The sequence below is a fragment of the Trachurus japonicus genome, chromosome 23, assembly GCF_045865225.1.
Source record: "Trachurus japonicus isolate A0001 chromosome 23, Traja_1.0".
Classification (NCBI taxonomy): domain Eukaryota; kingdom Metazoa; phylum Chordata; class Actinopteri; order Carangiformes; family Carangidae; genus Trachurus; species Trachurus japonicus.
In genome coordinates, this window is record NC_140929.1 from 8,088,109 (window position 1) to 8,115,219 (window position 27,111).

Below are 27,111 nucleotides of genomic sequence, written 5' to 3' on the forward strand. Positions count from 1 at the left end.
TTGACGGATTTTTTTTATTATATTTTATTTCATATTTGATTTTAAAATCACGTGTTGCTGCTCTCGTGCTGGTGGAAAACGCTCGCGCTCGGTTTCCCCCTCCGAATCTAAAAGGCAAATAACGACTGTCATTATCGACAAAGAAAGAAGTGCCAGCCTACTTCTTACTGCTCTCTCTCTCTCTCTCTCTCTCTCTCTCTCTCTAACACACACACTCTCTCTCTTACACACACACACACACACACACACACATCACACACCCTCTCACTACCTCCCTCCACTTTCCCTCGCTCAGCTCTCCGTCTCTCCACAGCCTGTCTCCAGAAGCATGTCCTCAGACATGCAGCCACGGTGCGATGAAGCGGACCAAAAGACGCCACCAGCATGACAGCGTGAAAGCAGGTAAGCGCGCACACGCACACACACCTACACACACACACATACATACACACACACACATGAATAACACCATCATATCAACTGTGTGGCTGAAATGTTTCCTCTGATCAACTAAATAAAGAGAAACCAGAGTCGACATTCCTGCAGCAGGTTCTTGTTTTGTCCCTGGAGCTCTCTGAGCTGGAGCTGGAGCTGGTGAGCTGGTGAGCGCCCCTTCAGCTGCTGCTTCATTCAGATGTCTTGCTCGGTGTTGGTTGCTGAAAGGACTCGAACCTGAGATCCCTCAGATACGGGACTCTGTCTATAACTGTTGCTCACACCGTTAAGTCTACACCTGTTATTCTCCTCCAGTGCGTAAAAAGCCGAACTATTTTTTTTCTCCAAAATTATATTAAAAAAAAGTCTTTAAACTTTATTCTTTTGACACAGAATACTATTCATTTCTGTGTGACTGCGGTCAAATAACCCACCTGGTGTTTGAGGGTACTGTAGGAAACGGGCCTGACAGAAGCTTTGCACGCGACGAGGACAAGGACGAAATGTTTTACGCTTGATCCACAGCAGCTCGTGCCATATGGCGCATCGCAGGCGCAGAGAGAGAGAGAGAGCGAGAGGAAGGAGGAAGGAGACAGAACTTTATTTCTTGTAGTTCATCCTCAGCTGCTGCTTTTCTCTCACTGTGAGATAGTATCGTTTGATGCCAACACCAGTTTTCATTTTTCAGCTGAGTGAGTTCATCCATTCATCCAGGAGGCTGCGCGTCGTCTCAATGAAATAAGCTCTTGTTTACTCAGCCTTCTGGATCCGTAAGCGTCTGTTCAAACATGTTTTTCTTATATTATTTATTGTGGAAATAAACGCCCAAAGTATTTATTGGTCAGCACTCGCGCGCTTTGGATAAACGCGTCCTCTTTCTCCTCTTCCTCCTCTTTATCGCTCTGCCTTCGTATCCAACAGCTGGCTCAGTTTCCCAGTGTCTGACATCGTAAAGCGAACCACTGCAGAGTCAAATGTCCTGATCTGCACCGAAACCACTCGTGTCTAATGGTGCATTTTTTGGCGGCAGAGCGCAGATCTGTGTGAGTATATATTTGCCCAGAGGCAGTTTCCTCTCCTGTCTCCTCGATTAGATCAACCTCTTGGTTTCAGCACAAAGAGAGCGAGCAAGAGCGAGGGAGAGAATTTTCCACGTTTAATGCTGTAGTGTGATTCCCTGTGTGTTTATGTCAACGAAACAAAGCGATGTGATCATATAAGAGATCTTTAAGAAGCAGAGGTGATGGTGTCGCTGGGCAGATGCAGCCTGTGTGAACGCGCGTAAAAGCGCAACGCAAGAAGCGGATCAGACTCGAGACGACAGGTTTGAGTCGGACTGGTGTGGCTGTTACAGCTGAGCTGTTTTACGCACAGATTGGATCTCTCTCTCTCTCCCTCCCCCTTTCTCTTTCTTTCTTTCTTTCTCTCTTACTCTCTCTCTTTTCTCTAAATCACGCTGTTTTTGGATGACGTGCGGTGATTTAGTTGCGCACAGACCCGCTGGAGGACTCCACATCCAGAGGTAAAGCCGTTTATTTCTCGAGCTTATAACACAATTAGAGGCGATCTCTCTCTTGTTTTCCCCCTCAGAGTCAGGTTGGTTGTTCTACTTGTGTTAGTTCAGCGTCTGTGTGGATGGAAACGGGAGTCAAAGAGGCGCAGATGTCTGCTCCTCCTATCACTTATCAGTGCAGTGGGACGACGGGTCTGCTCGTGAAAGCTGGATTCAGGTTTTGGTTTTGGATCATTTTAATGGTTTGTCGGTGAAACTAAAAATGGAAATCTGAGAAATGTGGAAAAAGCAGTGATTCTGTTCTTGTTTTTTAAAATTGGAAATGAAGAAAAGTGGATTCAAACTGTGTATTTAGGTTGTGTTTATAAGCTGCTGCGGTCCTGTATTAATGCTGAGAATAGGTTCTTCACCTGTGACACCAACATCTGCGCAGAGACCTGTCGTCATTTGGCATTTGTTGTTGTGCCAGTGTGTGAATGAGAGCCGAGGCTCGACCTTGATTAAGTCGCTGGCAGTAATTGGTTTTGTTTGACGAGATGGCAGCTCAACAAAAAAGGAACTGGTGTCGCCTTTACAGGCTGTTGTTGTGCACTATTCCCACAGGTGAGACTCAGGTCGATGCTGGTTTTTGTTCCTGCACATTTTGATCTGGTGTGTTGCCAAAAAGAGGAGGAGGAGGGAGAGGAAGAAGAAGAAGGTGTTTGGGGGGGTTGCATTTTGCTGGATGGAAAGCAGAAGAAAGTTTTAGACTGGCACTGTTTATTGAAGTAGCTCTGCAGGTGTCACAAATTATTTCCACTTTTTGTCCTTTTTCCTGGAAATGCACCTTTTTTTTTTTTTTTTAAAGGTGGGTACTTCATCATGACTGGCTGCTGCACACCTGCTCCAACACTTGAACCAAAGGCGTTACACAAAAGACATTTGTTTGCCTGTAGATAAAGATTTTTGACAACCTATTATGTTCCCATAGAAAACACAATTTGCACGGCGGGAGACAAAAAAAAAAAACCTTCAGGATTCATAAATCACTCCACACAATCAACCCAACCTTTTAAACCACAGCCAGAGATGAAGAACCACTCCAGACTATCCGTTTATAGCTCCATTTAGAGAGCAAAAGAAGCTCTGAAGTCATATTTGTATTGAATCATCATGTTTTATTGCACAGCCTGGGGCACAGTTAAGTCTTCTTTATAATATGGCAGTGCTATAACAACTTAAACATTGTACCTCTCAGTGTTTTGATACATATCTTTAATTTACTTTGCATTGCATGCACTTCAATGACTTTTTTAGAGCTACAGAAAACCAGTTTTTAAGCAGCTCTACATGAAACTGAGTATTTTTGTTTTTGTTTTTACCTTAATGTGCTTCCACTTGTCCCTTCACTGCTTTTCTTTTTTGGGGTGCAAGTTTCCAGAAGTTTCATCAGACAGACTAGTTGCTGCTCATTTCCCCTCTCGTCGTCCTGTTTGACAGCCTGATGTTGATGGATGAGGTTTGGATGCACCGTGACTGAACAGTGGAGTGACAGTGGTGCTGGTGGTTGTGGTGTGGGGGGGTGGGTTCACCAAGGTCACAAACATGGGGCTTTGTTTCCTTTTTTACACATCCTTCCCTAACTATTGATATTACATTAGAGATGCAGATATTATTCAGTGTGCATAATGTTCACCGGAGGGGGGGTGTCAATGTGCTCGAGTGTGATAGCCCATCAGCGTGTTCATTGATTTGTATGTTCTGTGTGGCCGGCGATTATGCAGGAATATTGCCTATTGGCATGTTGGTTAATGCAGATGGGAGTAAAGTGGCATGTGAGGTGAGGGATGTGATTCATGGAGTGTCTGTGAGTGATGAGCGAGGGGAGAATTTGCACTTTTTCTTGCGGATGGAGCAGCTAAAAGCGACGCTTGTTGCCCCCTGTGGTGGAAACACGACATGCACAGGTGTTATCCTCACTTGCTGTTTTCTTAATGAGGACGTATATGCATATGCAGTAGGCTACTGTACACATGATGCATGCTCACAAAACAAAATGAATGACTCTTCCCTTGTCACACTCACATGGAGGACAGAGAGGGGAGGAGACAGATGCCAGTGCTTCTACCTACTCGCTAAAGCTGTGTTTTTGGCAGAAGTGGGAACTGTGTTAGCAGTGAGGTTGTTTTTTGAAAAAAACAAAACACACACACACAGAAAAGTTAAATTTAGCCGGTGGGATGCCTCATGCCATGGACATAAGCTCCTCGGTTGTAGAGCGACTGCACAGTGCACATTAGTGAATCTGTGTAGCTGGCACACACAAAAAGGAATGTCTAATTATCACGCTTTCCACCGCAGTAGGCTCCTATATTTGCACTGAGCTCCTGCTCTAATCGCTTTCTTTTCCTATCATTACACACTTACTTATTTTTTAATTTTTTTTTTTCCAGTTCTGTTGCTCGCAATTAACATGTTATTTTTTGCTGCGTGTGGTGTGGATGAGCCAGGAAGACCACGCAGCGTCGGCTGGGCGTTGAAGTGAAGGTCTAATTGAGCGGAGACAGAAGAATGGTTTTGGCTAATGTGTGGAAATTTGGTGGAAGAGATGAAAAGGGATTGTGTGGAGGGGCTTTTACATAACAGTGAACACGGCGTGCACGAGTGTGTGTGTGTGTGTGTGTGTGTATGTGGGGATGAAGGTTGTGCCAATGAATGATGAAGGCTGCTTGACTCATTGCATTTATCTAAATATGGTTGTATAAGCTTAAAAACGTCTGTGTTCCCGCACAGATTTCCACACGCTGATACTGAATCTTCAGCTCCAAATGGCTGGTGGTGTTCACTTCAGCCGTGCCCCTTATCAGATGCTGAGTGATTGCACAGCTTTACAATATGAAGTGCCACCAAGCCGCGGCACGAAGTGGCATTGATTGGAAAGGATGGGGAGGAGGGATATTCCTCCTTAAGGTCATTATCTAGCAGACAGAGAGAGTTAGACGAAACAAACCAGTGTAATTGCATTTATAACAAAAGACTCGGGATCAATGGAGTAAACGCTACTTACAGCTTTGTGTCAGCAGATTTCATCAACATACAAATGGATTCAGTGACCCTGTAATTGCTCATAAAAATCTACTCCATGAAATCAGTCCAGCGTCTCCCTGAAGTATGAAGTCTGTGTGGACTCACATTTCCTGTGATTCAGTGAGAGAATCATGATTCATGCAGCAACACGTTTGGAGAATTTGACACGCAGACAACATGAAAGAGGCACGTTTCGATTTACTGTCACAAACTAAAGTAAATAAAGATGATTTTCAGCCCTGGTAAAAAGCAGTAGTGGGAGACACCATAAGCAAAACAAGGGGTTCACACTCTTCAACTTTTTGGCCACTTGAGGGCAGCAGAAACAAGCTCAACACAATGTTGACCCATTCTTAGCAAACAGTCGCTAATCTAGCTGGAGCAAAATTAGCATCCACTCAGCTGTGATTGGCCACCTGAAGAATTCAAAAACAATATTCATTATTTTATACGCTTACTTTTTGTCTTCATAAACTTCACATCTGATTATTTAGCAGCAAAATGCTCCAGCGTGTTTGCTAGCTAGCTGTGTCTGTTTACAGCTAAGTGCTGAGCTGGGACCACACAAACCTACTAAGCCGAACAGATGATGCTATAGATTTCAATATACAAATAAACTGAAGGATGAAAGTAACTCAATGTGGGGGGTCCCCAGCGATTAGTAGTTTATTTTCACTGTAATTTAATGCATAAATAACACAAATGACAGTATGTATGATCATTTTGGTCCTGGGTTTCAAACACTCTCTGTAATAGAACATCAAAAGGCAAAAAATCTTCTCTTGTTTAGTTTTGGCCCTTGATGTGAAAAAGTTTGTGCAGCACGGCTCTAAACACCTCATGTGGCCTCAGTTTAAACATCTTCACACATGTTTAGATTTCTGGAGTGGGACATATTTAAAGCTTGTCAGCATTTTCAGGCAGAAACATCTGATGTTTTTGGGGGTATTAATAGCAGACTGTGTTAACTGGAAGATATAACTGGTCAGATTTAGTTGATAATATACTCCAGTTTTAGCTCCAAGATGTGTCATCGTCCCAATTTTGTGCTGTGATACATTTTTGTTTATTGTGGAAGTCTATATACAAGCACGTTTCAAGAGGAGCGCATTAGCAATTGGAGCAGAAACAGCAGATTAGATATCTGTATAGCCTACACATAATTGCAGTGTAGCCTGAATATGGCTTACAGTCGTATTATCTCACTAAAACCTGGAAATGACTCTTCAGGTGGGGTAAGTGCCCCTGCTTTTAATCAAAACAGGTCGCCATGGTGATGCTGAATTTCATTCAGAGGAGGGAAATTAAGGTTTTGCCTGTATATTAGTGAATAGCAAAGAAGAGTGGCTTCTCCATCAGGTCATCATAACACAGTGGAAAGTCTTGACCTTCTTCAAATAAGAAAACAATGTTTTCTTTTCAGTCACACTCGCTGTAAGTCGTCCTTGGCAGTGCGACTTTACAATATCAGATCGTCCCTTCAACACAGTGTTGTTTGTCTTCACTTTATCCCGACATAATAGAACAGTATCAGTCATTGTGGAAAATCTGAACAGCAGTTGAGTTGTGACAACAGCAGCAACAGCAGCAGCAGTTGTTGTAGTACAACCCCTCCAAAATCTCCAGAGATCCATGTGAATGTGCTCTGCCTCCAAAAGCCTCAGGTGTTCCTCAGTCTTGCCGCTCATCCAGCAATAATGTCGGGCAGCCATTCCCTGCTCTTAATTACTCTAAGCCTCAGCACCAGATAATTCCAGCCAGCTACTTCAAACTCTGGCTCTGCCTTTATCATCAGCTCCATAAAACATTCATTGTGTCTGTCTGCTCTCATCGGACCTTGGCAGGGAGGGGTTACTATAATTGCCAGCAGGCCTAATTCCTCTATGATGAGAGATTGTAAAACATGAGGCAGAATCAAGCTCTGGCGCTTACCTATAGCGTACGCATTCACATATAGAGAAAAGTGCTAAATTGGAAGAGGAAGTAAAGGAATGAGTTTAGACGGTGATTACTTTTGTAAATTTTTGTGCAGCAACTTTAGCTCAGGCTGGTTGTAAACAGCGGCAACATGACAGGCCGCCTTAAAGCCTCGCTGTGCCGCTGCAGATGCCGCTTGTGTGGTGTTTTTGAAGTAGCCCTGTGTGACTTTTTTCTTCTCGTGGGCCAGGAGCACTAACAAGCAATTAGCCAACAGGAAGAGCGCTTGGTATTTCAGGGGACGAAATCCAAGCTTACATAGTCTGAGGCTGTTCTCTCTCTCTCTCTCTCTTTTTTTCTTTCTTTCTTTTGTTTTTTTAATAAAGTTTTTGACAGGAGCTTTTGCTTGTTCCATTAAACAAAAGCCACGGTAGATACTAAAGTAGCTTAAAATCATTTAGACAGATAAAGAAGGCAGATGTGACCGAGCACAACACAAAGCACGGATAATGACCAAAACCTCCACACGGCAAGACCTTGAACATCCCATTGAGTTTTGTTGATTTACTACAGATTACACCACACAGTATGCCTGATGCATCAGAAGTGGCCGAGCGTCAATCCATCCACTTTTAAGTGCAAGTCAATGAGCTGCTGGCGGCTGACTTCTATGTGAATGGGCAATAAAAGTCTAACTGTACTCCTGCAGGTATTGCCGTCCTAATTACAGACCTGCCTGAAGCTGATAAACAGGAATGATGGCCAAATTGAGCCACCTTGTGCTTAATGCCAATAATGAATCACTGCCCTCTTGTCATTGATGTTGTTGTCATTATTTTGCCTGGATACAGTCCCTGTTGGTCACACACCACATATAGGTCCAGATTAAAGTAGCTCAACACATATTGGATTCTTATCCAGTATTGTGGATCACATTATTCAGTATTACCATTAGGTTTGATTTATTGATTACAGATGTGAATGGATTTTTTAAAAATCCATAGCACATTATGTGTTCAAGTCAGGTAAACAGCCAGAGCCCTGTTTCCCTCAGATGCTGGAGGAGACCAGACTTTTTTGTTGGGAACCAAAACTTGAAAACTTATCAAAATGGTTTGCTTTTTTTTTGTTTTGTTCTTTAGCTTATAAGTGGCAGTGGCTGACACAGTGTTAGTGGTGGAGTAAACGTAAACTCCTGTTGTCTGTAGTAACCTGTGAGTGGACCAAAATGGTAAAGGTTAGAAGAAACAAGGTTAGCATCTTATATTTGTTTATGCTGTTTGTTAGCTGCAGCTGGCAGTGGCAGACAGAGCGTTTGTGGTTTTTGGTTGTGCTAACGTTAGCGCTCTCTATCTCACTCTTCACAAGGCTTAGAGTTTCATTAGCCCCACCCCATGTTCACACAAGTTGACGAATTTTTGAATCCCTGGAGGTCTGAATCTGTTTTTATCATTGTTTCACTACAGCTCCAAGGTGGAAATGTGTATTCATGGTGTTTACTGCGCATTTCACTCGTGATATATCTTGTATCAAAAAAATATCATATTGACATGTTAAAAAGGTAAAAAACTTGATGCTCATCAGAGAGGGCCTTTAAGGTCTGCCATACATTTGCTAAAGCCTGGAGATAGAACCGTTGCTATGAAGAAAATATGCTTTGTAACATCCTTTTTTTTTTTTTACAAACGATCTGCTTACGTTCCGACTCAGCTTCAGGGCTGCATTTGATTATCACTGACTCACACTTTGCTAATGTCCCTGAATAAACTTAAAAAGCATGCGTTTTAAAACCCCATCCCGTCGTCAGGTTATAGCAGATACCTGAGAGTAATGTCTTTGCTTAATTTTCGGTCTAAATTTACAAGCCTAATCATTATTCTGTGCTGCGAACGCCCAGGGACACATTTTTGCTCAGAATTTGAGAAATTCGCTCCCCTGTGACCAGCACAAGTTCATTAACCTGCAGTCGCCAGTAAAAAAAGGAAATGGCACATTCACCCTCCGTTTACTCTCGCAATGAAAGATATCTCTCCATGAGGCATTGACGACGTAGTTAATGTCTCTCTATTCCAATGAAAAGAAAACCTTTTAAATAAAACTCTCTTCTTAATAAGTCTTAATCACTCATTTAAGAAAATATTTAGAAGCTTTTTTTTTTCAAGGTTCAGAAAATGACTTGAAATGACTTCTATTCAGCAGGAAAGAGAAAAAAATGTCCAGGTAGTGAATGGCTTGTGCATGAAACAGCTTCTCTCTTCACATTCTCGGTGAGGAAGAAAAAAATCTGTTGTATCAAAGCTGAATTAGAGCTGCCTCTGAGACAGATGGCTTGACATGAAGCTCAATACTGTGTACACACTCAACAGATAAACACTGGTCCTGACCCTGGATATTGTGGATCAAATCAAAAAAAAAAAAAAAAAAGCTACAGATTCTCCTCTGCACGCCTGGAGAGCAACTAAAGCACCGAGCGGAGGAAAGCGAGTGGCTGAGAGCGGTGACTGCTATGCATCCCATCCTGAGCCGATATTATTAGGCCCAGTGACAATCATTGTCTGTTATTGTTATTGGATCCTGTGTCGGCTCTCGGGTTTATTTCCACGCTTCTGCGAGTGAGGACCTGTTTATTGCCTCAGGTGTAATCGGGTTCATCCTGTGTTTCTTTTAATGCCCCCAGGCCGTGTAAACTGTAGTTTTCTTTTATGTGGTCAGCCCGCTCCGATTTATGGACTCTGTCTGCGCTGTCTTTTTAAAAGTAAACGTGAGACAGAGGCCAGATAACTGCTGTAAATACCACTGTCTCGTTTGATGGCATTTGGTTGATGTCTGTCTTTCTTTTTCTTTTTTTTTTTTAAAATCTTTCCCCCTTTGGAAAAGACAACTGTCCCATTTCTTGCGGCGCCTTGGGGGCCGGTGGAGGAAATCACTGGAGTACACAGACTTACAGTATTATTCCAAGTTGCACAGGAAACGGGGTCATGAAATACTTCCACAGGATAAACATGACCGGGTTATTTAAAGAGACAAAACATAGCCTGAGATTACATGTACACTTGATAAGTGCAGCGTGACTGAGTCGTCTGAGACCTGGCTGTCTCTCTCTTCTTCCCCCCTCCTCCCCTCAGGCCTCACTATGAGAAGCCAGTGTACGTTGTACTTTATCCAAAGCTTTGTACAGACTCATGGTTTGGTTTGACATTCTCAAAAGAAGATCCCTGAAGGTCTGTGTAACTCGTTCCAGGTGAATGATTTGACATTTTGGAAGAAATGCCAGCAAGAGGGAAATTGGGCACTTCTTAGGTTATCCAAGCTTGAGAGTGTTGCATACGTGTTGCGAGAACGTGTAAGGAGGCGTCGTCCGCATTCAGCAGGAGGTATACACACTCTGCTTCTGTAAAGTCTCCCAACCAGATTTTTCTTTTTTTTTTTTTTGGAACCACTCTGGCCTCCCCGTTGAGCCGGCTGGCTGTGTCAGAGCGAGGAGCCCATTTGAAATGCTGTTATTTGACTTGACAGGAACAGGACTGCCGACAGAGTCCAGAGACTGCACTGTGTCAGTGGAGCACAAACAGACTGTGGGATAGATTCACTGTGTGAGGCACCCTCGCCGCCCCTGTGTTCACACTCTCTGATGGCCCTTTTTGACAGCCCTCGCGCAAACAAAGCAGTCAGAGCAGAGCAGAGACACGTCTGACCACATGAAACAACACGGACACAGTGGAATAAGTTGTTTTTTCTTTTGCTGCATTCTGCTCATTTACAATGTCAAATAGCATTTTTGTGTGAAGCGTATATATTCTCTCTATTCTTTACTTGTTAAGACAACATGCACTGAAAAATCTTGTTTTGGTTGCAGTGTGTTCTCATGAGCTTGAGATCATGACTGAGCGGAGCCACAGGTGTGTTTCTGACCACACTAAACCAAGTCCTAACCCCATCTCTTAACCTTTATTTAACCTCGCATCATTAACAATTTAGATCTTCCACTTCAAAACACCTTGATGGCAACAATGGAAGGCTTCTCTCTCTTCGATCTGCCTACAGCCATCAGGCTTTTAATTCTTCTGCAAATGGTAGATGAGCTGCCAGACAAATTAATTTCCCCTCAGGGATTTATAAAGTCATTCCTATTGTATCGTATTGTATCATGTCATATTAATAGTGCAATGATACGCACTTCTACATCACTGCAGAAGTTGAACCTGTTTTAACTCATGTCCAGTTGACATGTATCCAATAAACGACAAGCTAACTCCACATGGCTTTGACGGCTAATAGGATATTGTTAGCCGAGAGATATCATAGCAAAAAGGGCAAAGGTCAACAGGACACGCCCACTTTTTTCTAAAAAATGAATCCTTGATTAATGTGTCTTTAAGAACATGCTGTTCAACGACACAGTGTGAAAGGCTCAAACGCCGGCCATTGCTACAGTATGTGGGCGGCCGCGTCTCCACCGCTGCCTCTTATCTTGTTTGTCAGTCAGGAGAGGAGTACAAGAGACAAGGTCATCCCACTCCTCTGCAATTTTGCACAGTTTTCCAGTCCAATCGATACTGCCCAACATGGCAACTAAATCAGCGGGGTCTCATTCCCCAGTCGCCTGATAATTGGAAGCTGTTAGCATGGACGACGGGACAGGAGTGTCGATTGGCTCAGCTTATTGCTTTGTGTCGCAATGAGACCCAGGGTTGATTTGCTTTGTGCTAAAAGTTCAAACTCAAGAGTGTCTCATTGTCCACTTTTGTTAGTCACTAATTTTGAAAAAAGCCCTAAGATTTTCACTGTTGGGGGTTTAAAAAATTGCCAGGAAGTCAAACAGGAAGAGACTAAAGACTTCAGTGTTTCTAGAGTTGGCGCAATTGTCAAACACTTTGCCAAGATACATAAATTAAGGAAGTGTTAGTGGAAGAAAATGGCTCCAAGTGAAGCAACACAATTTGAAATGTTTTGATTTGATTGGACACAATAATGATATAAAAGGAAACAGCCTGGGTCACGTTAAATTGGTGTCTGAGGCTGATTACTTCCTGTATTATTAGCATTGTCTTTGACTTTTCAGACTTACTCCTCAAACTGTGACTCCTATTTATTGGCCAGTTCTCAGATCCTAATGAGACTCATACAGTAATTAGTGCTTTATTAAAAGCAGGTGACCTGGAAAGGTCAAACACTTTCCTAAAAGCAGAGACAGTAATAACATTCATTATAAGATGGTGTGTTTCTACAGGTGCCTAATCACATTGATTAAGGGCTAGTCCATTTTCAATTTAAATTAGTTAATACCCAATAACACACAAATAAAGGTCAAATAAGAAAAAAAAAATAATTTGTAGAGAAAACACTGGAAATATTTATCTCTGTCTCTGTAATCATGTTGTTTCCCGGTGTAGGTTTTCCATTAAAGGCTGAAAATGGAATAACTAATAGAAAAGGAGAAGTGACTTTAATACAATAGATAAGGGATGTGACCTTGATGTTTCATTCCAGGACTTCGACACGTAAAGCCCCTCATTAGTTTTTAGTCTCGGCCGAGTGAAGCTAGTTTCACGCCACTCAGACAAACTTCTTATTAGGAAATACACTTAGTTGTGCAGATAGAGGAATACAAACCTTGTATCGTTGTGATCCTATCTTTAAATTACACTTCTATGTGCGTGGGCAACAAGGGAGTGTAATTACGGCCTCGTTGAACAACCTCTGGCTCAGAAGTGGCCAGGAGTTGAGCACGACCGCGGAACGCTGAAAGCCCGGCTGAATCGCCTCGTCCTTGAGGCGGCTTAACTTTTTTTTCTTCTCTCCGTGATACTCCACGAACACAATAGCACAATACTTCTCTTTGAGAGCTGTAAACTGTATGAAGTGCTCACCGAACAAACATAAGAAGCGCTCAGCCCGGCGCGTACGTCCCCGTCTTGGTTCGTACATGTTAATTGCTCTGGGTCATTAGGCACCCGGGTCGACCTCCAGGTCCAATTTGATATGTTTTCTGCTTCACAGATTGGGACACTTGCTCCCTCGACGTAGGCGCCATCATACGAGTTAAATGATGATAATGATTCCTACAGCCCAACAGATTCATTATGGCCACCATCTTGTCAGGTATCACATTCCTGGAATTAATCCAAAGGGAACTAAATCCCCCATTCCTCCTCCTGGAGTTAATTGCAAATCACAGTGTCACTTTTCATGGGGCTGCAACCGTCCCTCGAGTGCAGCTCGTCCAATTATCTGTTGGCTGGTGATTTATTTGGTCACTTCTTTTCTCCTTCCGTCCTCATACCAGCATCCCTCATTCACACTCTCCAATCTCTCCCTCGCTCTCTCTCTCTTTGTCCCCCACTTCATCACTCTGCTTATCCTATATCCTCACACCTCTCATCTTTCCACCCACCTCCAAAACCACCACCACCTCTCTTGTGTTAGGACTCCTTCTCCAGAGCAGTAATGGTCTGGTTCAACCTGCTGGGGCTCAGTAATGAAGCTGCTACCCTAGAAAAGCCATGTTAATGTTGACTCTGGGATCAGATTCTGCTCCGAGACACACAGCGATGACAAATGAATGTGCCAAGTTTGAGCCAACAGAGCTCAATAAACAGCACATATAGATTCACGGCTTTGACTCGGAGACGGGGAGCCCAGATGCTTCCCAGACAGATTATGGATATGAGAAGATAGAAATTCATATTGGCTCATCAGGGAGCTGTTTTCACGTTCTCGTCGTAGAAGAACTAACCAGCAGAAGCAATACGGCGGTTGTCCGGGTGCGGGAGTGCGATGCGTTAATAAACAAGAGTAGAACTGTGGTTCCCTAAAGTATTGGCTCATCCATCTGGTTGTCAACAACATTGACAAGCTGTCTGCCTACTCCTGCTCTACCACTCTGACCTCCCTTAACCTCCTCGGTCTCAGTCTGACAGGCAGAGATGTGCTCCATTCGCGGAGAGGTGTGCGCATCCGTCTGTCTGCCACTGTGCTTAGCTGCATTTACATCAGAGGATCGCCCGTGCCTGTGACCCCCGGCTGACGTACACCGGAGTTTCCTCTGGTCTGCAGTCCCCACGTTTCTGCTGTCAGTCTCCTTGTCTTCCTGGAGCCCGTGGAGCAGCCATGCATGCCTTTCCCTCCATCACGAAGATGGTCTCTGTCTGCCGTGCCCACTCACGCTCCTGTGGCGTGATGTGTAATCCATTTAAGCACCTGAAAACTATATTAGGTCTGTTTGAAATGTTTCTCCGAAAGCAAATCGTGATGTGAAGCCTCACTGGGGAGCTTCGATGTAAAAACAAAACCTGACTCTGCTGTTGCTCGGATCCACCGACAACAACAAAAATCCAATTTACACAAGCATCTCAAAACATATGCACGTCCAGTTTCTGTAGCTTTATGATTCGGGAGTATTGAAATCTGGATTCACTAGGGTTCTTTAACTTGCTGTTTATTGACCATATTCACAGCGTGGCCATCTTTCCTTACGTCATCACTCCGGGTGGGTAAACAAACCGCTGCGTCCCTGGCTGCAAGCCGTACAAACGTCGGGAGTCTGATAAACTGCTTTCCTTTCATCGCTTCCCAGTTGATACAGATTTAAAGAAGGCCTGAGTTGTTAACGTCCAGAGGGACATCGGGCTATATTTCAAAGTAGAACGACATTTGGGTTAAACTGATTTGAATTAAGTTAGCTGGCTTAAGCTGCAACTGCTAACGTTATGTGACGGTGTTGAATATTCTCACCCCGAGTGACGACGTAAGTAAAGATGGCGGCGCTGTGAATATGGCTAATGGACTGAAAATGGTCTGAGCCTAAAGAAAAGGAGTCCAGGTAAGACAGTTGGCTTGATTTTACGTGTGTCCAAGTGGACACTGGATGTAAATCTTCAAGCTGTTTCACTTTCTTAATGAAACCGTAGATTAAATCTTTAAGGTAGTTACCACTAATGTAATATCTTACAAAGTAATTTTCTGCCGAATCAAATGGTTTTATGTCAGCCTAGTAGTGAATGCTCCAGAGCTCAGTATCAGTTGAGTGTTTTGGAACCTCGGTATTAGATGAAAAACAAATTGTAATTTGGCAAAAACACCACCCAGGAGCTCTTTCATAACAGCCATTTGCGAGCCCTGCTTGCTAACGCAAATAGTGTTAATGTCTTGTTTCAGAAATGATGAATTCTCACAAATTGCAGACACATTTGTAAGTCCCACTGCGCCCCTGCACGCTCATGCAAATTCGCTGTTTGTTTTCCCTCTGTGAAAATAGGCAAAAAATGTCAAAATGAGGGGTCAGTGACCTCGTGTTGCAAACCAAAGCTTGCATGTTGCAAATTAAATGATATGCATCCGCAATTAGTTGATATCATCTCTGGCTTTTTCTCCCCCCCAATTGGTCACACAGTTGGTGTGTTTTGGTTTCATCCTGCAGCTTTCACCTCTTTCAACCCTTTGATATTTGTGAGAGTGGAGGCGTGCTGTGTGCAGTTTCAAAACTTCTCTGTACGATTTCAGTTATATATTGTATGAAGTGAGATTTCCATGTCTTCTGTGAGAGTATGAAAGTGCTCAGTCCACAGAGAAATGCACACAGCCTGTAGTCAGAAAATGAGCCTTAAAACGAGTCGACAGGACTTCTGAAGGTTTGTGATGTCACAACAAAGTTGCTGGAGGACTCAGATCCTCCTCTCATCTGATTGGCTTATTGACCTGTTATTCCAGAAACAACAGGTCAGTTCTCCGTAAATAAGCCAGAGAGAGGAGAAAAATGACAAAAAACACAACTCTATCTTTATATATTGAAACTTCAAAATAAAACACTGGAAAGCTTTAAAATATGAGACTTCTAAAACATGCAAATACGGCAGCGTCCTGTTGCAGCTTTATGTAATTACCCCACTTCAGACATCTGATGTAGAAATGTGTAATTCCCTCTATCTTTTATTCAGTGGTTAAACTGCAAAGCAGCTGGTGAAATTAGGTGAAACATCTGGGATCTCACATTCACACATGATTGTTACTCACAAATTGCAGATAAACGCACACGCTCTCATCATGCTTGTGTCGTGTCACAAGTGTGTAGTGATTGTTTTGATTGGAGAAATCATGTCGAAATGAACAGGAGAGAAGATCATCTCATGTTGCAATCGAGGCTCGTGTGATACAAAACAGGTGAAGCAGTCGAAAGTGAACGCTTTTAAGTGGAGCGCGCCCATGACACGCTCGGATTGCGATGTGTTTGCGGCGCACTGAGGCAGCATGAACAAATTCTCACCTATCAAATGTGAAATAAAAATCTTGAAAGCCGCCAATCTGGCGTTGAGCAGAGGCTGCTCGGTGTTCCTGCAGAAAAATGACTCCAGGCGTCCATCTTGGGAGGAGGAGGAGCTGATCTTGCTTTTGCTTTCTTGACACCAGTGTGTGTGGTGTGGTTTTTCTTTCTTTTTCTTTGGTTGGTTTGTAGCAGTTGCAGGGCAGCGGTGCATGAAACTCAAGATATGGAGGTGCCGCTCGTTCCCCAGCACTCACAGCTAGGAAAGCTGCATCCGTCATGCAAAGATCATCCCCACCCTGCCTCTTTGAAGTGATGGCTTGGATCTGGTGAGGCAACATGGCTTCATCCACACAGTTTTCCATCCACACAGAAAGAGACACCAGTATGGGGGCAAAGGGGGGAAAAAATGAGGAGGTTCTGCTGCTGTGAAGACGCTTATTGAAAAAGGCATCAAACTCCCCAACGCGTGAGGGATGTGAAATGTTATGAGACCAGGTGTAACGCGGCCAAGTCAATCAATTTCCAATTAAGCCACGCTCCTCAGTCATCCATAATTCTTTTTAGCATGTAAGTGGCTTTTTAATCTTTTCATACAGGAGGTGTGCTTAACCTATGCACCCCTCTGTGAAAAATGTCAACGAGTGCAGGGGGAATTAATTAAAAGAGGCAATGTGTCTGATGGATAGCGTTGGGGAAAAAAAAAATGAAAAGAAAAATTCCCATTTGAAAAATATAGTTCATTCATTTTAATTTAATCTATGTTTTCAAATCAGGATGGCATTTCCTTTACGCCCAACCCACTCATTTACAGTTCAGAGACTCCAGAGATTTATAGTGTCCTTTTACTCGGCCACATGAATAATTTATTACTCAATCTCTCCAGTGAAACCCAAGAAACTCTTACTGGTATCACACTCCATTGTGTAGAGTTGTAAAACCAAGATGCTGCGTTCATATATTTAACTTGTATCTAAGCTTTTGCTTCAGTTGTTTCTCTTTTTTATTGGCTTTTTTTTTCATTTTGGACTTGGCCGTTGCGAAGAGATAGCTGCAGAGTGACAGTGAAGCATTACTCAACTCTAGGGAGATAAGGAGGCTTTGGTTTTCAAAGTAAAGGTTGTCAGTTTGCTCAGTGCGGAGGAATGTGATTGAGCATGTCTGGTGGCTGCTTACATCACAGTCTTGTGGCGATGCGGCGAATGATTAAGTTGTCCTTACTGGGGCTTTTCATTGGCCCGTTGCCCATCCTGGGGGCCAAAATACACCTGCCTGCCCTGTCACCCGCTAAAGTTATGACATCATGAGCCCCCCTCATAAGGCGCCTCCATTGTTTTGAAATGAAGGCACATCAATTTCACGGGCTCCACTGCCCAGCGGATGATTTGTGAGTGCTATTATCCCTTGAAATCGCTCCGGAAAATGGCTGCAGTGTGAAGACAGGAATTGGTGACGGAGGGTGGAGATGGTGGTGGTGGTGGTGGAGGGAGGGGTGCATGGGAATGGTTCATTGGTTGCGTAGCCTATGTAACCAGCAAGATGAGCACGAACAAGGTCAGAGTATGGAGAAAATGTCATGTTCCCATGAAGAGAATCTGTTTGTCATTATCATTTCAAAAGTTTGCGTGAGAAATAAGAAAGCACTTCATGAACTTGACACGGATGGCACAGAAGAAGAGGAATGATGGGAAGAAGTGAGGGGGAGGAGGAGGAGGGGTGAAGGAACGAGTGACCAATAACCTAGTTAGAAAATCAGCATGCATTCACTTTTTTTTTCCTTTTTTTGACTGCCATCCAGCTGACAGAGGACGTTTTCATTTCCCGGCTTGACTAATTCATTATGAAGCCATTTGAGTGTCAGAACTCTCCGTTGTTATAACCTGATTCTGCGAAAGAGAAACAGCTGACTATTGGAAACGACAATTTCAGACCCGACTGTGACAGACGGAGAAATGCAAAAATGCATCTTGTTTGGAGTTCACTTGACTTTCCCTCCCTGCCAAACTTAGCTGGAGCGATTCAATTTGTCTGAAGCCTCCTGCCATCTTGAACGACTTAGCATAACAAAAATAAGCAGATCGGCGATAAGAAACGCTCATTAATCAAGTCGATGCACCAACAAAAACCTGCGTGCCGTATATTTTATTTTCAACAATTTACTCTCAGAGTCGCACGGGAACAAATATGTGAATCTGTTTGAGGGAAAAAGCATCGCGCACGCTTTCATAAGACCAGCTGCAGGAACACAATACGTGGTCAAATGTTAAAGTTATCAGTGGAGAGCAGAAGTGAAGGAGCCTCTTCACTACTCTGCTTTCCACACCTGCACTGAACGATTTCAATTCACTGGCAAAGCCCTCTATGACAGCACACAGCCATTCTGCTGGGCTGAGATAAAACATAATGCTAAAAAAAAAAAAAAAAGTTAAATAATCAATTCCAAAGAAATGCCTGGGTATTAATCTGGAGCAAGGCTGCGGGACGGTACCTCCCAGAGGATTGCAAGATGATTTGCAGAGGGATTTAGTTGATTCTGTGTGTATGTGAAAAATAAAATACTAATATTTTATCGCATTGTTAATTCATTGTTGAATTTCTACAGTCTCCAGGCTTTGTTCATAGCCTAAATATGAAGGTAAAACCGTCTGCAAGTGGGAGAAATTATTGTCGTCTATTTCAGTCACAATGGTTGTGCTGAGCCATCACGATCCGGGAACATTAAGACGTGATCTTTCCCAACTTTTCTTGACACACATTTTTAAGGCAGAATGCCAAGGACGGTTTTCAGAAAACCTGGAAACAGTCACCGTCACTTGGCGGGGAAAAGGAGCTCTGTCTTCTTCCTCCGCAATCTGCAGAAAGACGATGAGTGTGTGTAGGTGAGCTAGATAACTGTGTGTGTGTGTGTGAAAGGGCTAATCTTGCACCCACAGGTGTAATTAATTCAGAGCCTCCTCACCCGTCATAGTCAAATGGCTCCAAGTTCCCTGAAATGAAATGAAAACATTTACTCTTTCATTTCTCTCTGACAGTTGAGCATAGAACTTCCTCCTATGTGGGTTAACATCATGAAACGTGACTGGCAAGTCGTCAAACTATGTTACAGAAGGCAAAAACATTTCTGACACGATACTCTTCTGCTCGGGACGTCATGAGCTGCCCCGAATGCTGCATCTTTTATCGCACGCACCACATGGCGTGGGATAAAATGAGCTATTTTTGTCCATAAAAAAAACGACACAATACCAAAACAGAGTTAAGAGAGGAGTCTAACTTGGGGCTGTGTTTATATATTAAAAAGCTTTGATGGGCTCCAGAAACAGCACTCTGATAACTACTCAGCCAAAGCAAGAGCGCCAAATCAAGTGAAGCTGGCTTGAGAAGTTTGAACAACATTTACATGTAAGCTTCATAGGCTATTGATAATTGGATATTATTTCTTATTTCACAATCTGATTATCCAAATTATATTTAACACAACTAAATCAGGCACTAAGCAAATTCAAGATGGAGATGAAAAAAAGCAAAAGCTAAACTTGTGCAAAAGCTACCGGTAAGTAGCTTAGCAGAATAATTAAAATAACCTTTTTATCTTTTGGCTCTAATGTGATTCCTATGGCTAAAGCTACGTTTAGGCTTTGCATTGATTAAATCCAGTTTTACATCCTGGTAACTCAATTTATTTCACACATTTATGCTCACTAGCTAGCTAGCTAACAATGTATAGGATAGTAAAAATCAAAACAAGATAAAAGCTGATAACTCCCATGTTATTGCTAAGGAGCTTTTAGACTATATCAACCGTCTTCTCACTCAAGTATAATATGTGTGATTTGGTGAGGTTTTAACCATATATCTAAATGTATTACATTGTAGATATCACTTTAGGTCCAAGGTTATGCAAAGATAAAGCTAAGAAAAGGATTAAGGTTTAGGGTTAGATTAGCCCCAACTGCATTACCTTTCTATACTTAATGCCAATACAGTGAGAAAAGGCAGTGTTACTTCTTACTTTTTTGGGTTGTGTTGTCAAACCTGTTGCTTATTTTCAGTCTTGACTCCATCATGGAGGTGGTATTGTCTATCTGAACATAAAACTGCACACTTGTAAACGCCATACTTGTCTTTTACCCCATGGGAGAAAGCAGTAAAATTACAAACACCAACCTCAATTGCATGGGGTCTGAAGTGGTCCCCCCATGTGCTTCATTGCTCATGCACTTCCAACCACACATTTCCCTCACAAACATGGATGTTAGAATTCCATACTGGCTGCCATTACATGCACATTTCCTTTGAAAATATGAGCAAAGGTATCTGCAATCCCTAAAACTAACATTTGATGAAGGGATTTATCAGCTTCACTTGAAGTTCATACTACTTCAAAAAAAAAATATTGGTCATAATCCTCCAATAGGATTATGGAGATCAGGAGCGGTAGAAATGTACCTTTCAGTCATCCTAAACCCAGAAGGAATGTCCAACAAAATTCATGTAAGATGGACAACGAATTTACATGAGAAATGACTAATTTAATCCGCAAGTGAGCCACTGACAGCATTTTGAGAAAGAGCATAAAATTGCCACTACTTTGCTTAATCTGTATTTCTGTGCCTGTCTCTGTAGACAAACCCCTGTTGTCTGATTCTTGTAAAAGAAATCTGTGATTTAAGCAAAATTATCCATTGTGAATCTAATCACAGTGGATCACCAAATGTGAAAATCATGTGATTTTACCTCCGTCTGTCACTGTGCAGTGAAAAGAGACCAGTGAAGTCTATAATAAAGCCGCTAACAAGCTTTCGAATTTCAAACCAAGAAATGTATGACTAAAAAAAACCCATTGGCATTTTATGAAAGGTCCAGCAAGTTGGCATCAAGATTAGTGTTAAATCAAAGCATAGCCGAATTTCATCTAATCTCCTGGGTAAGGGATTTCATTTCTTAGGAGCCTCTGATTGGCTGTAATGTGTAAAGTTAACCTTTATGTGATTCTTGCTGAGTGTTTATTCAAATCTTAACCTCCTTGTAGCCGGATAACCTTTGCTCTGTTCTCTCTGAATCCTCGCCCTGAACTTTTAGCCCAAATCCTTTTCATCCTTTTCTCGTGAAATTCTAAATCCCTGCCAAGAAAAGTTATTTCCGCTGAAGGGAAGATGACCTGTCTAAAATATAGCACAGCGTGGATTTGAACGACTGATAGAATACATTTATATAAATATGCAGGTGGTGCTTTTTGTCAAGGGGCAATGACTAAATTTGACTGCTTATCATTTATGCACAAGGGGGAAAGAAATTATATAACAAATTCATGTCTGCTGCTCGAACATTTTCTGGTGCATTTTAAATTTCCGACTCCACATTAGTTTTCATCTTTTTATTTATCCAACACTGTGCAAACACACACATACAACCTTAATCTCCAGTAAATATTTCCCTCATCTCCAGGTTTTTGATCTCATTTCCCTAGCCCTAGAGGTATAACAAACAAATAAAATCATGCTATTTGGTGTATTTGTTCTTCATTTTCACTTAGTGACAGCCTGTCACAGTGAACATGCAGTTGTTCAACTCAAAAAAGGAGGTGCAACAATTGGGAAAATAAAATTTAAAAAATGCCAAAGCGTCTTTGGCGGCAACATCAGAGACTTTTCTTTTCTCTGTGGTTGCAGCTTGCTTAAAAACAGCAGCATGCTTCAAGTGCAATGAAGCCTTAAACTCATTACAATATCATTATATTCTGATGATATCTACACAGAGACCACGCTGCGTTATCCAAAAAAAATTAATAAACATGGAAGTGACAACCAATGCAATTACATAAGTTATAATAATAAGTCACATTTGGAAATGTGAAATGTGATTACCAGCAGTGAAAGACATGTTTACATCCTTTAGTTAAATTAAAAATTAAAAAAATATATATATATCTACACACACACACCGATATGTAGATGTGCTGACACAGTTTGCCTCCTGTCTTCACATTGAGTCACCATGACAACACGATGGAGTTTCAGAGTGAAGCCGAAGTGACAAGTCTGCCCAATGATGTACCGTTCAGTGTTGTGATGTGATGCTACCAACAGATTAGCCTTTCAACACTCAATTCAGTTCGTATGGGTGAGCCGTGGGTTGACACAAGCTACAGCCATAAAATTGAGGCTCTGACTTTAGAGAGGATCTGAATTTAAAGAGGTTTAACAACAACAAGCAGAAGACAGGGCTAAAGAGATACTGTCAACAAGAGCTGCAGAGATTTTATGTCAGAGAAAATATATATATCTCAACTCCCAAGAACCAGGAAAGTCGGAGCAAACAGAAGAGCGATAGTGAAAACCTGGCCAACTTCAGAAGTGGAGAGTAAAAAAATCTGTATTTATACTTGGCACACTGACCCAAGAAACTAAATACAGAAATATATTCCCCGACAGGAAAAATGACCTTCAGAGGTTCAAGTCTATGTAGATAAATCAGACCAAGAAAAGGAAAGCAAAAACCTTGGAAATACCTTGACTTTTGATTGTTATGCACTTAAGTGGGATGTGGAAATAATAGGGTTAGGGTTAATACCTAGTCCTTCACCTCAGGTCACACAAAAAGCTTTTTGAAGTGTGAAGAGAAACCAAATAGACTTCGAAACATGAGCTGACTACACTGATCACTTGAGATATTATCAGTCTGACAATGATGGAAAAGAAGCAAACAGAAGGCCAATAAGTCAACCACGGATACCGTAAACAAATGAAAACACAGATTTGCTGACTCACGCTGCCTGAAAGACCTCAAACTGACTAATCCCGACCCTGGCCAACATCTTGACCATGACTCCAGCTCCCTCTATTATTATTTATGTTTTAATATCCTTTTTGGCAAAGTACCTACTAACTATAATGGTAAAACAAGATATGAAGACACTAAGTTTGGAAGCCATGACCATATGAACAGAAGTGACATGTTATGATCTATTGGCCTATAAACACACCATTTACAGTTAGATTTAGTATTTGTTTACTTACATATCCCTCATTTCAATATGTACAATATGTTTCTGGAAGACAAATATTAGACAACATCATTATCTCCAATGTCAGTTGCACAAACAAACCCTAACCCATAAAGTTGTTTCCGCTGATTTTACTTTTCCTCAGTATCAAAGTCCACCCCTGTCATATTAGTTGTGCATCCATGGGTACACTGCAAAAGAAACCGCTAACAGCTAAGTGGGGATACTTTTAATGGTGCTATTTTGCAATGATGTAAACAAAAAAAATGAGCAAGAACTAGGACTTGGAAACTACAAAACAGCAAAAATAATCTGTAAAGTACAAAAATGTAATATTTGAGTAAAGCTACAGAAGACTAACAGGGTAACTGGCACAGATGATTTGTTACCGAATCAACAGGACACTTGTGACTTTGAGCAAAAACAGCAGCGACAGACAAAACCCTCTTGTGCACTTTATCCAAATAACCTTGCTCGCTCCCTAATTAGCGCTGTCAGTGGGACTGTGTCGCCGGTGTGCTGCAGTGGGAGAGGACCGCGGGAAGGCAGACGGCAGTGCAAATATCTAAGTAAACTCCCTGGTCTAATAACGCGATCCTCCTGTCCTGAGGTTAAACAGACCCACTAATCACTCACTTTGTTTGGTTTGGGCTTTGCGCTCATCTCGGCAGCACCCAGAGCGATGGACGTCTGCGCCTTCGCTCCTCTAACAGAAACATTTGGCTGAATACCCCACTGCAGAAACATCCACCCACTGAAAGTAAGACCGATGAGTGCATATACACATCTAATAAATGCCTGGCACTTGTTCATGCGTGTTTAGAGACTTTTCTTGATCAATCAGAACAGACAGCATTTACTAGACCGTGCATATAGATCCATCATGCATATACTGGAAGCATAGGGCCCAGATATTGTAAAGAGATGCAGAGTCAGAGGAAGATTGATGCGTCGGTCTGTACATAGGCTGACAGCCAGCATTTCAGTCTGTTACACAATCAGGTCTTTTTATCCAGACACATGCCCCCCCCCCTGTTGGGATGTTGGCTGAGAGCAGATAATGAAGAGCCAGTGTAGATGTCCACTGAGATCTATGACCAGGTTTACACTTGGAGAAGCAAACCCCCCCCCCTCTCTCTTCCTGCCCTTCCTTCCAATTATAATGCTGATGTTGCAATAAAGCAGCAGCCCACACTTGCAGGAGGGCCCCGGCAGTTGCAGTCAGGGGACACCAAGTACTAGGAAATTGCATTACAGACATTCCCCTCAGAGTATTTAAAAATGGAAACACTGGAAGGCTTGTTTTATTGCTTGTGCTTTCGACGAGGTCTCTCCAAAGTGCTTCCGACAGTTCATAGCAGTGTGAACATGTTTTTGTTATAAGACAGTTAAAACAGCACTCTTAGGGGGATCTCGCGGAGATGCAGAAGTCATCAGACATAAAACAGCAATCTCACCGAGGGGTACTCTGAGGTCAAGTTGTGATAAGTGAAAATGTGATATGAATGGCTTCATCTCTGTGGATATCAAATCTTGCTTGGCGAGTACCTTTTCTCATTTTCCATAACCTGGATGCCACATCTTTCTTGTGTCTACACTCCTCTGCTTAATGGAATTTTATTATACTGCTATGCAGAGGTGACCCGCAATGAACCATATTCATAATAAAAAGCAAGACCATTTGATGAGCCTTCAAATAGCTGAAATCTCAGTCTACCTACCTCCACTTTCAATGTACCGTATATTAGGTACAGCTATTGCTCCAGGCCCTGTGACATAACGAATGTGCTTTTTGTATTGGCACTGCAAAGAATAGTTATTTTCCATTATTGATTGTGTTCAAGATTAATTATTTAATGAATTGTTTTATGAGTCACTCCATAAGCCCAAATGCTTACCAAAGATATTTAGTTTACGATCACATCGGATAAAGAAAAGAAGCAAATCTACACAGCTCTACTGGGAAGCTTAAAACAAATCAAAGAAGCTAAGGCCTTGCTATGGCTACATAGATTAGCATCAACAGCTGTCTAGAAGAAACAATATAAGTTTAGGACTGAACTTTGTTTCTTTACTCGCAAATAGCCATCTCTTGTTCAGGACATCATCTCCAATACTAACTCTTCTCCCGAAGCTAGCATGCTAACCAGCTAGCTCCGGCCCACCTTGACACTTTTCGATAGCCACTCACTCACTCCAGTGTCCAGTCTGCCTTGAAAACCAGGGCATATTTTATAACCTCTGTTGCTTGAGGAACTTCAGCCATTGTTGTGTTCACAATACTAATCATCCCCACAAGGCAGCAGAGAAAACTTACAAATAGCCTCTTTAACTAACATCAAAAGGGGAGTCATTGTTTTGTGTTTTAGGTGTACACTGCACATCCGGAGATAAGGAGACAAGTTTCAAGATTAGGCAGGTCACCCTAGTGTGTCATGACACGTAGAATAAATTGTTTTAGAAGATGTAAATATCATTTAGTTTGCAGTACATGCTTTTCATGCACCAAGGCATATAATATAATATGTAGCCTATCTTGAATGTACCTGATTACCGATGCAGAAATAAAGAGATAAAGCACAAAATCTCATTGTCTACTTAATGTTTGGGATAAGCAAGTTCAGTTTCGTGATCGGAGTCACAAAATATTAAATCGGTGATCTTTGCAGTTTAAGGAGTGAAGTGAAAATAACACATAAACAATAGTTAAGGCCTCTTGAGGTAAACGCCGATGCTCAGACCGCCTGACAGTCTGGCGAGTTTCAAATCTCATCCCTATATGTCTTTACGGGGCTTAGACGCGTCTCAGGGTTTTATGGTCCACGTGGCATCCGAGCAGTTCGGCGAGCATGCCCCCTCCCAAACGTTTAGAGCTCCTCAGTGATGACAGTGTTCTGTACAGGTCAGTCACTTTATTTAATAAAAGCTCACCCCCCCCCCCCTCCCCAGAGGCTGAGGTAATTCTTTGGAGATTAAGGTGATAGAGTGTGGATAAAGACAGCCGCCTGGGTCAAGCTGCGCCCAGGGAGAACATACGCTGTTCCTTATAACCTTGGTGGACAGTTTTTACTGTCACATACTCATAAAGTAAAGTCCACTGCTTGGAGCGGAGGAGGAGGAGGAGGAACTTATCTCAGGTCATAGCACCCTGCAGCCAGCCAGTGTGCAGTATATATCTCATCTGTATGTGAAGCCTTAAAGCACATTCATTCAGATCGCTCAGATTTGCTCGTGGGGGAATTAACTGGCTGTCGGTGGGGGAGATTGCAATCCCTGCACACAGCTGCCTATTAGGTATTTTAAACCCTTATCATCAAATGACAATTTTTATGAATAATTTTCATCATCTCATAATGTGGCAGGATTGCTAGGAGCCTTCAAATCCGTCTTCCAACATGATTGGAGAACATTGAAGTACACTTATGCATATGCAATGTCTGATCAGTTTTTACGGGTCGTTCTATTAGCATCATAAATGAATTAGACCACCAGAGACAAAGATCATTAGGCAGATTTCCACCACAAGGGAAATCATTTGGACAATGTGTTGTCTAACCGCATGGAAACAACAACAGTGTGTCGCACATCCTCAACATGTGTCAACCTCCAGCTCTTTCCAAGTTCTCCGCTCGCTAAAGCTATGCTAATTTTTGCATTCTGCCGAAACGACCTTCATTTCTTTGAGGCAGCAACAGTAGAGGGCCTCTGTGATTTCTCCACAGTCTGAGGCTCTGTGATTACTCATAACATTGAATGGCATGCTGTAAGGTAACGGCTAATGTGTCCACGCAGCAACATGCCATAAACACGGGTTGTTATCATCACACTCCATCTCTCCACCAGCACACACTGGCTTAGTGTACTAAACATTGCGCCCGCGGGGGTTTTATCCCTTTATCAGCCGCACCCGCCTTT

At 42.4% G+C, this 27,111-nt stretch overlaps 1 protein-coding gene across 5 annotated transcripts in view; it reads left to right on the plus strand.

Moving 5' to 3' along the window:
- Positions 1 to 336: 336 nt before the first annotated feature.
- chrm2a (cholinergic receptor, muscarinic 2a) overlaps positions 337 to 27,111 on the plus strand; it is a 76,318-nt gene continuing 49,543 nt past the window's right edge. For 3 of the 5 annotated variants that reach the window (XR_015035140.1, XR_015035137.1, XM_085769826.1), the window contains exon 1: positions 337 to 402. The gene's annotated coding sequence lies outside the window, so the exon portion shown is untranslated. Of the gene's footprint in view, positions 403 to 961; positions 1,045 to 1,749; positions 1,958 to 27,111 lie in introns of those variants that run through there. The other 2 variants (XR_015035138.1, XR_015035139.1) reach the window with 2 other exon arrangements.